Genomic DNA, 10,683 nt, shown 5'->3' on the forward strand with positions numbered 1-10,683 from the left:
CTTTATAGATCAGTGGGTACGGCAATCGTGCCTCCTGTCTTCTTATTAGTGATATTGCACTTGCGCGCTGAATTTCTAAGCCGGCAGCCGGTTGTGATACTTCTTCGTATGTGTGTGATGAGAAGAAGACACCAGTAGTCTGGGAGCGGGGGCGAGGGGGCGAGGCTTTCACGAAGAGGAAGTTAATGAAGAAGATGAGATGATAGACCATAAAAAATCGGCATTAGTGGGTGTTTGGCAGAAGAAAGAGAAATAAGGGGGGATTCGGACGGGTGAGGACAAAGGAGAATGTATTCGGAGGAGCATGGCTTATGAGGGCTGCCCGAGAGGTGCGGTAGCCGTGGTCTGTCGAGGCCGTCGTTGGGGACGCCAGGACAACCAGCCAGGCTGAAGTGCCAGTCGTGCCTACAAGCTGGCCGTCGACGACCGTGCAATGAATCGGCGGCATCGACTGGGCGACGCGGTATTCCTGGTGCTGAGCTACCACACGCCGCCGATATCTACGGTGCAACGTGGTGTTCTCGAGCCAGGCTGCAGCGCCAGCATTTCTACGGCGTTCTCTTCGGGCGTGCATTAGAATCGCCGGAATCGACTGTGCGACGTGGGTTCGCCGTGACGAGATTCCAACAGCCGCTGCATCGAGGAAATTGGATCGTCTCCATTTCCAGTGCGCCACAGCACGTGAGGCGTTTTTATTACCAGTTTATTTTTGAACTGAACTTGGACTCGTTATTTTTTCGGATTTTTTGATCGACTTTAGTATCGAATTGTGCTTTTAACCCCAACGTCCATCTTTTTAGTCGCGTTGTCTAGATAATTGTGCTTGTAACCCTAACGTGCATTCCTTTAGTTGCGTGGTATAGATAAATTCGCATCCGTCCCTTACGCCCGCCTCAAGCCCCTGTCTCGGTTCTGTGATGCGAGTCCCGAGGACTACCCCCCAATATCAGCACAACTGGCGTCCACGGCAGGACCTCTTCGCTGCCATCTGAAAGAGGGAAACAGCTACAAGTCCAGATTAACGGCGCAGACTCGAGGCATGGACATTGTGAAGCTAGTGACATTGGGAAGGCAGACACGACTCTACTAACACCTTGGAGACTAAGACTTTAACGAGCAAAAGAAACTTCGCAAGTTTGAGATTTCGATATTGGAATCGAAGATTTGGAAAGGCTTGTTGCCGAAGCAATTAAATGTGGATTGAAGAGAGCAGAACTGCGGAGGTGGGTGGGAATCTAGTGTGCGAAATTTAAAGCCGAACGGGAAGCAGAGTATGAACCTGAAAAGGAAGCACAGGAAAAGATAAAGTTCTAGAGGACCTGAAAAAGAGAACATCTGTTGAACTATATAGCTTTGGGTATGGACACAACAGCGTGGCATAATAAGGTAGAGGACACTTCCGACTCAGGACGTCAGCCTCATTTTTCTACACCAGACTTTCGGGTGCATCTATCTCATGGAGGTTTCAGGAATGCACTTGAACAGCATAGCACAGAGATGCTTAACGAGAGGCATGTAGGGACAGAAGAATCTCATTCCGAGGAACCAAGACTTCTGCCTGAGTTGAGGTAGACAACACTTGAAAGTATTGAAGCTAAGCTGCAGGAAACCAGGTCGCTGCTTCTCGACTGCCCATTATCATCAAAGCTCAAGGGGAAAGCAGCTACACCTACGGACGCAGCCATCACGCATGAGAATGATACATCGCTTTAAACTGCTGCCACAGAAACTAGAGGATGCATGCGGGAACAATCCGAGCTGCAGTCGAGCCATTTACAGAGGAAGCCCCAACTTTTTGTACACGATAGGAAAAGGCGTAAACTAAAGACACAGATATTTTCACTTCCTAAGCGTGAGCACGCGAAAAAATCGAGTCGCGTCCACCTAACTCGTAAAAAGCCGTTAGTTTCGAACGGAAAGCTCTGCCGCCGCACATTCCTGCGGCTCAAACACAAATTATTTTTCCTGGTAACTTCGACCTCATTTTTGCAAAATGAAATACCATCAAAGCTGCGCTTTGTCCGTCAGCGCACGTAAAACCGGACGTGTATACCTGGTAGGCATTGCAGACGGGAAAGGCGTACAGGTCCTTCTTCTTTGGCATTAATTGGAAAGCGCTGAGCGAAGGCACGCAAAGCCAGATTTATGGTGATTGCCAAACCTTAAGGACGCATAAAAGTCAATGGTGAACTTTCTCTGCATAGGCTTTTCTATGTGAAAACCCTTTGTCTGCGGAATAGTAAGTGAAGGAAAAAATCGGTGAATGTACACTGGACGCTTCTGCCGCCATTTAAACAAATGCGACGGGTAAATCTTTTTGGTGAACCAACCTAGAGGAAGAGATCACACGCTGGACTGCCCATAAAGGGCATTGTTTTCCAGGATTAACGTACAAGTGCTTGTGACCGTTCGTTTGTTCAAAGGGAAACGCTTGATCAGAAATGGACGCGGTTCATTTATTTTGAGGCATCTTTTTATGATCTGTCGCCACTGCGCATACTGTTATCTTCGACATTCGCTAGCCAAGCCCGCAGCAATCTGATTGCAGATAGCAGACGCCATTCAACGATCATCCTGCTCAGTGGCGACACAGCGTGAAAAGGCCCCTCAAAATAAATGGCCGGCATCGCTTCTTGATCAACCGTTCCCCATAAATGTAGGCCACACTCTCAAACACTACGAAACAACTACGCATGCGCGCAGTTTACTGACGGTGCAGCCAGACGGTGCGGCATGCGTCAGAGGCTGTGCGCTCCGTTGTTCGCATTTCTTTTAATCCCCCTGTACAAGTGCTTGTGACCGTTCGTTTGTGCGTGCCAATGACTTTCCTCATCGGGTCTTTTTTTAAGTGTGTTGCGCATCCCCAACAACTTTCTTAAAGTGGGGAGCCTTATGATGAGGTACAAGTCAACAGTAGTGTGTGTGTGTGTGTGGCAAGGCTTCCACGATGAGGAAGTTTATGAAGAGGAGGAGATGGCAGACCATTGAAAATCGCCATTAGTGGGTGTGTGGCAGAAGAAAGAGAAATAAGGGGGGATCGTGACGGGTGAGGACGAAGGCGAATGGATTCGGAGGAGCATGGCTTATGAGGGATGCCCTAGGGGTGCGGTAGCCGTAGTCTGTCGAGACCGTCGTTGAGGGCGCCTGGAAAACCAGCCAGGCTGCAATGCCAGCCGTGCCTACAAGCTGGCCGTCGACGACCGCGCAATAAATCCGCGTCATCGACTGGGCGACGTCGTATTCCTCGTGCCGAGCTACCAAACGCCGCCGATATCGACTGAGCAACGTGGTGTTCCCGAGCCAGGTTGCAGCGCCATGATGTCTACTGCCTTCTCTTCGCCCATGCATTAGAATCGCCGGAATCGACTGTGCGACGTGGGGTTGCCGTGACGTGATACCAACAGCCACTGCATCGATGAAATCGGATCGGCTCCGTATCAAGTGCGCCACAGCACGTGAGACGTTTTTATTACCAGTTTATTTTTTAACTGAAGTTGGACTCGTTTGTTTTGCTGGTTTTTCTGATACACATTAGCATCGAGGTGTGCATGTAACCGTAGCGTCTATCACTTTAGTCGTGTTGCCTAGATAACTGTTCGTACCCGTCCTTAACGCTCGCCTCAAGCGTCTTTCTCGGTTATGCGACGCAAGTCCCACATAATAGATACCAATACCACAACAATGGGGTTGTATTTTGTACTGACGCCAGTCCATGGGTCGAATAGACCAGTGAGTTACTGCCACCAAGTCGTCAGCTTTCGTCATTTCAAAGCTCAACAACTACTGTGGTTGCGTAGGAGTTCAACGGCACTTTATTTTTATTACCCCTCTTGTTTTTAACTGAGGGCTACGAATGCGCTGACGGATTGTATGACTACCTGGGATTACCACCTGCAGATTCAGCAGCAGCTATAATAGGAATAGGGCCCGAGCAAAAAAGTTGCAAACTATGAAAAGGATTCTCGCAACAAACTGCCATATTATGTCAGAAAACAAAAGTGCTGATTGAGGAACGCAGATATTACGAAGAGTAATATAACGAAATACCTATTCGAACTCTCCGAATTGAAGAAATTGATTAGCAGAAGCAGAAGCTGGGGCAATAATGTTTACCACATCCGAAATATGAAAACCAAGCATAAGTAAATACTGAAGCATAAGGCAAATGAAGAAGAAGCTGGATTTAGACAGAGATAAATTATGTGCACTGAGATGTAAAACTGGGGCCGTTACAAACAACATGGAGGACAAAATGAGTGTAGCTGAAGGTTGTGTGGGTATTTAAACTCCACCACCGTTAGAATAGGAAATAGTACTGACCTGTCTACCTTGGCTTGCGTGGCACGCACCGTAGGAAAAATGATGTAAATGCGCGTGACAAAATGAAAAGACGGAAAGCCACAGTGGACGATAGAAGAACCGCCGATGCTCTAAGGGATGGCGGTGATGTACTTGGAAAGCTGCAAGAATTATTTACAGAAGGCCTTCGGAGTTTGAAAGCAGCACTGGGCGGAAAATCCACGAGAAGGCGGGTTCCCAAGGGACCTATCCGCCTACTCTTGGTTGTAAAGAAGATGAGAACCAAGATTTTAAGAACCAAGAACCAAACCGAGGGAATCGGCTTGTTTTAGGAAAGGGTTCTCACCAATGAATCACCAACATGCATTTTTCCTTGTAATAGAGAGAGCTGCCTCATAAACTCGATCCTATTATGAGGCTTCTAGAGATAGAGAAAAAAGCTTCCAATTAGTAGAATCCTCGGCGTTAACGGCAAAATGGAGAAAACAGGATGTAAAAATGAGACGTACGTAGGGATTCTGGACGCGGTATGAAAGGCATGTGTGTGCACTACACTTCATAAAAAGAGTGACACGTTTTCTTAAGGGAAGACCGTCATAGGAAGGTGACTAAATCTCCGCAAATTTCTTCAGAACACGTCAAGAGGGGATATAAAGGAGGCTTGACTTATAGAATCCGGAGATGCAAGTAATTGGTGAATATTTCAGCCAGTCGAGTTCTGTGGAAGGCATTGTCATGTTCAGTGATTCGGTACAAGATGGAACCCCATTCACAGTTCTTGGTCGTAGGCTTAAAGATAAATATTATTACGTCGAAATAAATCATGACAATACCAACAAGAAATGTTCCCTTCACATGGCAATGAAGTACGAGTTGGCCTAATTAAGCGGAATTGTGGTAGTTGTGTGGACATGTACTGCTGAGAATGTCCGCCTTTGCCACACCACGGTAAGCAAGTGTATATTTATATAAGGAACTAAAGCACAGAAACAGCAGTATATTCATGGAGGACAAAAAATTTGATGGCAAAGAATCTATTCGGAAAGCGGTGCACAGGAGAAGATGGAAGTCAATGATGGACGCCTTCAATGTGCAGCCGACATAGATAAGCTGCTGTTCTCAATAATTATGACAGTGAAGGCGAAGAGGGTAATGATGGTGATGATACCTGGCTCCATGGCAAAATTTGCCATTTCGTATGCATGTATGTTCGGAATTCTCCAACAAAGGGTGATACCTTAAGAGTTCGCTGCTTCATAAGGGGTGGGTTTATCATAAAAAAAGAATGTACGCCTAATATGTTCCCGTAATTATTTACCCCTTTTCTTCTAGGTAATGTCTTTGTGTAATGTTGTGAATACGGCTTTCAATGAGCTGCATATATACCCCGTAGTAGCAACAATACACGGGGCCTTACGGAAGCCCTTATAAAATGCGCTCAGGCCTTCCTACTTCGAATTCAGACTGCTTGCGTTTCCACGAAACAAGTGCCTTCTCAGCAAAACACTTGTGTAGGAGGGTAAAGCCCACTTCGATTTAGCGACACGGTCCTACGAAGGTAATTAATAAACGGGCCCATGTCCTTCCTACTTCGATAACAAACTGCTTATATTACCCTCTGACTAACACATTCCGGGCAAGGCCCTCGTATGCAACAGCAGCTAGCAGAATTTTAAAGAGACTCGGCGTATAGCAAAGTGGCTTAAGAATTTATCCGACAATTACTGAATAGGTTAAAAATGGCGCGTTTTATTAAGTTTCGACCATAGACAAAGGCTTGTGAACAAACATGTTACACCACGTGCAAGTGACGTGAGCGCCATTTTCTTTCATCGGCGAATAAAATAGAAGGGTATAGAAAGAACTGAGGCGAAGGAAAAAAACAAGACATGAAAGAGCGTAGTACAAACAAAGCAATTTTTTAATGCAAAGATGATTACATGCCGTGGGCTCACTCGTACATTACCTTCCGATTGCTTTGTTTATTTTTTTCCCAAGGTGAATTTTAGGCTTTCTGATTGTCTTTTTGATAGCAGATATGCCAGCCCATTGAATCTGCCTATTACGAAATGAAAAGCACCAATAAATAAACTACCCACGTAACATGCACGCCTTCTTCCTACCCGCAAGCCGGTAAATTTGGGCAGAAGACCTGGCTCTCCTCTGTGTTCGCCACTGCCAGATAATGTCGCATCTGAAACATCTACAAATGAATAAAGCTTCGGTGGGTTCAATAATAGAAGTGTTCACTTACTTGAGAGCTCACTGTGATGACCAGGAGAAGAGCAACAGCGACCAACGGCATATAGCGGGACATCGTTTCTGTAGAAGATGCGGGAGTTAGCGGCCGCTACACCACGTAGTACAGTCAAATCTTGATATAACGAATCACGCGGGACCACAAAAAATAATTCGTTATTTTGAAATATCGTTGTAATAAAAACTTGCGGCAATGTGCCAGTGCTTTTACCTAGGAGTGAAAAGAACGTACCTTTAAAGTGTACGCGTGTGCAGACAAGGAAACTCTAAAATCGCAACGTTGCACTCACTTCGTGGTAGCTTTACTTGAAAACAGTTATTTTTTTTTTCTGGCGAAAAAAAGAGATATTGCGCAGAGTGAACTCGGCGCAATGATTCATCATTGGGTGCATATTCGCGAACGAGTTATGAAAGTGGACTTTGTTCGTGTTCAGTAAAACAACAATTTTTGAAACTACCTCGTCTTTTTCTGTGTTCTGTAACCCGCAGACCTCTTCGTTCGCATCAGGACGATTACTGCTGTCTCTTTTTCTTGGCTGTGTCGTTAGCTGTTAGCTGCATTCATTGTTGGATCTCGTAAAAACTTCGGAGCAACATCACTCACAACAAAGAAATACCTGCCCGCACACGTGAATAGCGTTGCAAACAACCGAGCCACCGACCGGCCACCGACAGACACCCAAAACAACGAGAAAAAAAGCGGGCAAAGGAGGCTGGGCTGGCTAGGCTGCTGCGCACTAAACTACAGCTTTGTGGTGGCTCTAGAAAATGGCACTTAACATGGTGATGATGATAGCTACTCTGCTTGAGAGATTATACACAGGAACGGCTGTTTCTCTTTCGAGCGATAGTTGCATAGCTGTTACTTTACCCGAATTCGTAATACCGATGTTCCTCCACGGTAAAGGAAAAAATAAATTACGTTCGTTATTCTGAAATACGCCCTACACTCAAATTCGTAGTTCTGAAATATTTTTACATCGAAAATACAAGCAATGTGGCCGGGATTTTTAAAATGCTCGTAGATGTGAGACATTCGTTAATGTGGGGTTCGCAGTAACGACAACGAGAATTGACTCTACGCGAAATCGCCCATTACATACTTCAAAACCAAAAGTTCCCGTTTTTCTCACCAAACTCAATGCTGGGCAAGACCCCAGCGGGGCAATGCAGCCCGCGCTGACGTCAAAGGCTGAGGAAGCATTGGACACAGCTACAAAATAACGCTCCCTGAACTAAGGGCGTTCGAAAAAATAAATACGTTTTATTTCCTTCCTCCCTTGCACTCACAGCAACGTTTTTTTTAATTGAACGTTCAGTCTTTTTGTGCAAAAATGAAGTGATTCCATCTTGTACAGTGGTAGTACACAGCTATACTTCTAGCCACTCCACGATACGTGGGTTTAAAAAAGATTTAAAGTTGTGATGATGATATAACGGGCATACTCTTGTAATTATTTTTACAAGACGTATTTTACAAAAGAAGAATACCGACCAGTTTTTTACCCCTTCCAGAATTTAAATTTATATTTTCTCCGAACATTCACTCCAACTGTAGTCACACAGAACAGAAGGCTGCAACAGTGTTACGTCGATAAGCACACCCGCCGCCTTCATGCAGCAATGTTAGGATATTCGTTACGGATGCATTTTACCACTCACTTCCCTGGTGTTATCTGTGTGCGTAGCATGTTTGCACCATACAATCGTTATTATGGGTGTTCTTTTGTCCAAACCAATGGAAGAGGGGAACGCAGAACAATTCGCCAACACTCCAAACACACTGTCTTACCTGAACAAGCGTAGGGTCGTTATCGAACGGGCTTCAGGACGTTCTCTCAGCAAACAGCCCGGCGGCCCTTTACACCCAGATTATAAAGTGTCGCGTGGCCGCCTGGCGCGTGCACAAACGGTGGCAAATTTGGACAAGCTGTCGCCAGAGTGGGTCCCCAGAGAGCGAGCTGCCATTTGTCACAGCTGTCCGGTTTCCCCTCCACTTCGGTAGAACCCTTCATCAATCGTGCATTCATTACGGGACGCCGTGTTCACGCTGACAATGAACGCTCGAGGCGGAGGCGGTGAGAAAACGGAGGACGAGGGGAAATGGTTGCGGCACGCCAAGGCGATAGCCGCCGCGACTCTTTGTGGGCGCAGGAGGAAAGCTCAACAGACGCGGAAGCGCCTTGCTTGAGCCGCCGAGTAGGCTACGCGAAGCCAGGCATGCTCGCCGCTGCGTTTTCAATCACGTGCAATTGTTGGCGTCGCTTTAGCACACGGCGGTAATCACGGAAATCATGTTTGGCAAGGGAGAACAAATTTAACGCTGCCAGCTGTCCAAGTTCATCCATCGAGGACATGGAGCCTCAGTGAGTGTTCCGAGCGTGTGTATGTGTCACCTCGTTTGCACAGGCCCAATGGGGAAAGCCTCGAGTAAGAATGTGGTCACGCAGCGAGGAAGAATTTAGGCAGGTTGCTTTTTATAACGCAAACACAACCGTTCTTTGGCACTCCGCGCATCATAGTTTGTCTAGTTCGAATATGGCGGTGAACTGAAAGAAACCCAGAGATATTGGTTCGAGCTACTCCGGAGCGTGAGCACTTTTCACACAAAATTCCAACACACGCGTATACTGCAAATGTTGCCGTAGAATTGCATGTAGTTCTATAGGCCCCTACTTTTCCGGGTAAGTTATCGCTCAATTGACGCTTGATATGTTTCAGAGATAACCATTCTGCTAACGGCCTATTTGGCTAGCATGTCAACCAGACGATCCTTTTATTGTAGCCAGTAACGAAGGCTAAAGCTTTGCTTTGCCGCTAGCCGTTAAAGGCGAACCCTTGAGTGCAAAGCCTATGTAATGAGGTATGTAATGCGGTATATAATTTGCAGTATAATTCCTAGTGCAATTCCTAGAGTAAACCCAGTAATCCCTGATATAATTCTAGATGCACAACATAACGGCGTGAAGTATTGGTGGTGACGTGTACACTTATGTCAATGCTGCACAGCGATTGTATTTATTGCGGGATAATGTAATTAGCTTTTTTACTGCTGTCATTCGTTTCTGGGACGAGGTTTCATAAGCACTAAGGTGTTAAAACGACTATTTTTTTAAACATACAGCATTCATACTCATGTGATTGTATGATGGGACGACAATACTCAACCCGCGTCCGACCTTATATCTTTAGCGGTCGGAAAAAAATCATATTATCTGCTGAATCCCCTCCGTTGGGTATGTGCTATCATCATCGCCATCATTGTCATAGTCATCATCATCATGTAAATAGCACTGTCATTAAAGTTAAGGACTCCGTTTCGCTCAGCTATGACACCGAACCCTGCTGCCTGTCTCCTCTTGCCTTAACATATGGTTCCCACAAACCCGTGAAGAAGACCAGGGACCGACGGGGAGAGAGCAGGGGTGCCAGTGGCTGCAGACATGTGCGAGCCAGAACCGTTCACCGCTGACTCACCCTGAGCCACCTGGAACCATGGCTGATAGTGACGGCACACCAACCAACGACTCCCTCGAAGGCACCGACGTCAAAACTGGCGTTCCTACCGTCGGCCTTGAGGAACGGATGACTAACGAGACTCTACTGGCGCAGGGCGGGGCCATCTCCGGTCCGCTGGCAAAAAGCAATCGCAACTCCCCTACCGATGCAGACAAGCCATATACCGCCCGGTCACCAAGCTTGGCAGAACGAGTGCCGGTACTGAAGAGCAAGCTGGTGAGCTGGAAGCTCTGCGTTTGTTGCGAAACAAGGCCTCTTCAGAATTTATAGCTACTCTTACCGATATTCATGAAATCACTACTCCGTTACCCGCTGCCTGCAAACTCGAAGTGTGCTTCGAAAATCTCCAACGTAAACGGATAAACCTAAGAAAAATTATTTCGAACATAATAGACGTAGTGGAAGACACACTTGAGGAGGAAGTAGAGCATGGTGAATTACACAGAGCTTTCACTGCGCAAAAGCACTCCTTACTCATTAAACCACTTGCCGAAAGAAATCTCTGCTACCCGAGGTAAAACGAATTACGCTAAACTAACGAATCTCCGAACTTAATTATCATCCTACCACTTCACTGACAAGCGGACGTAATTTGTACCGACACCC

At 46.4% G+C, this 10,683-nt stretch overlaps 1 long non-coding RNA gene across 2 annotated transcripts in view; it reads right to left on the minus strand.

Annotated features, from left to right (window-relative positions):
* The window catches only part of LOC144144577 (uncharacterized), a 41,147-nt gene extending 32,610 nt beyond the window's left edge, over positions 1 to 8,537 (minus strand). For both annotated transcript variants that reach the window (XR_013317278.1, XR_013317277.1), the window contains exons 1-2: positions 8,351 to 8,537; positions 6,554 to 6,621 (exon numbers count right to left, since the gene is read on the minus strand). This is a non-coding gene — a long non-coding RNA (uncharacterized LOC144144577). The remainder of the gene's footprint in view (positions 1 to 6,553; positions 6,622 to 8,350) is intronic.
* Positions 8,538 to 10,683: the final 2,146 nt, after the last annotated feature.

The sequence above is a fragment of the Haemaphysalis longicornis genome, unplaced genomic scaffold (genome assembly GCF_048455015.1).
Source record: "Haemaphysalis longicornis isolate Haplotype H1 unplaced genomic scaffold, Haemaphysalis longicornis Haplotype H1 scaffold_7, whole genome shotgun sequence".
Classification (NCBI taxonomy): Eukaryota; Metazoa; Arthropoda; class Arachnida; order Ixodida; family Ixodidae; genus Haemaphysalis; species Haemaphysalis longicornis.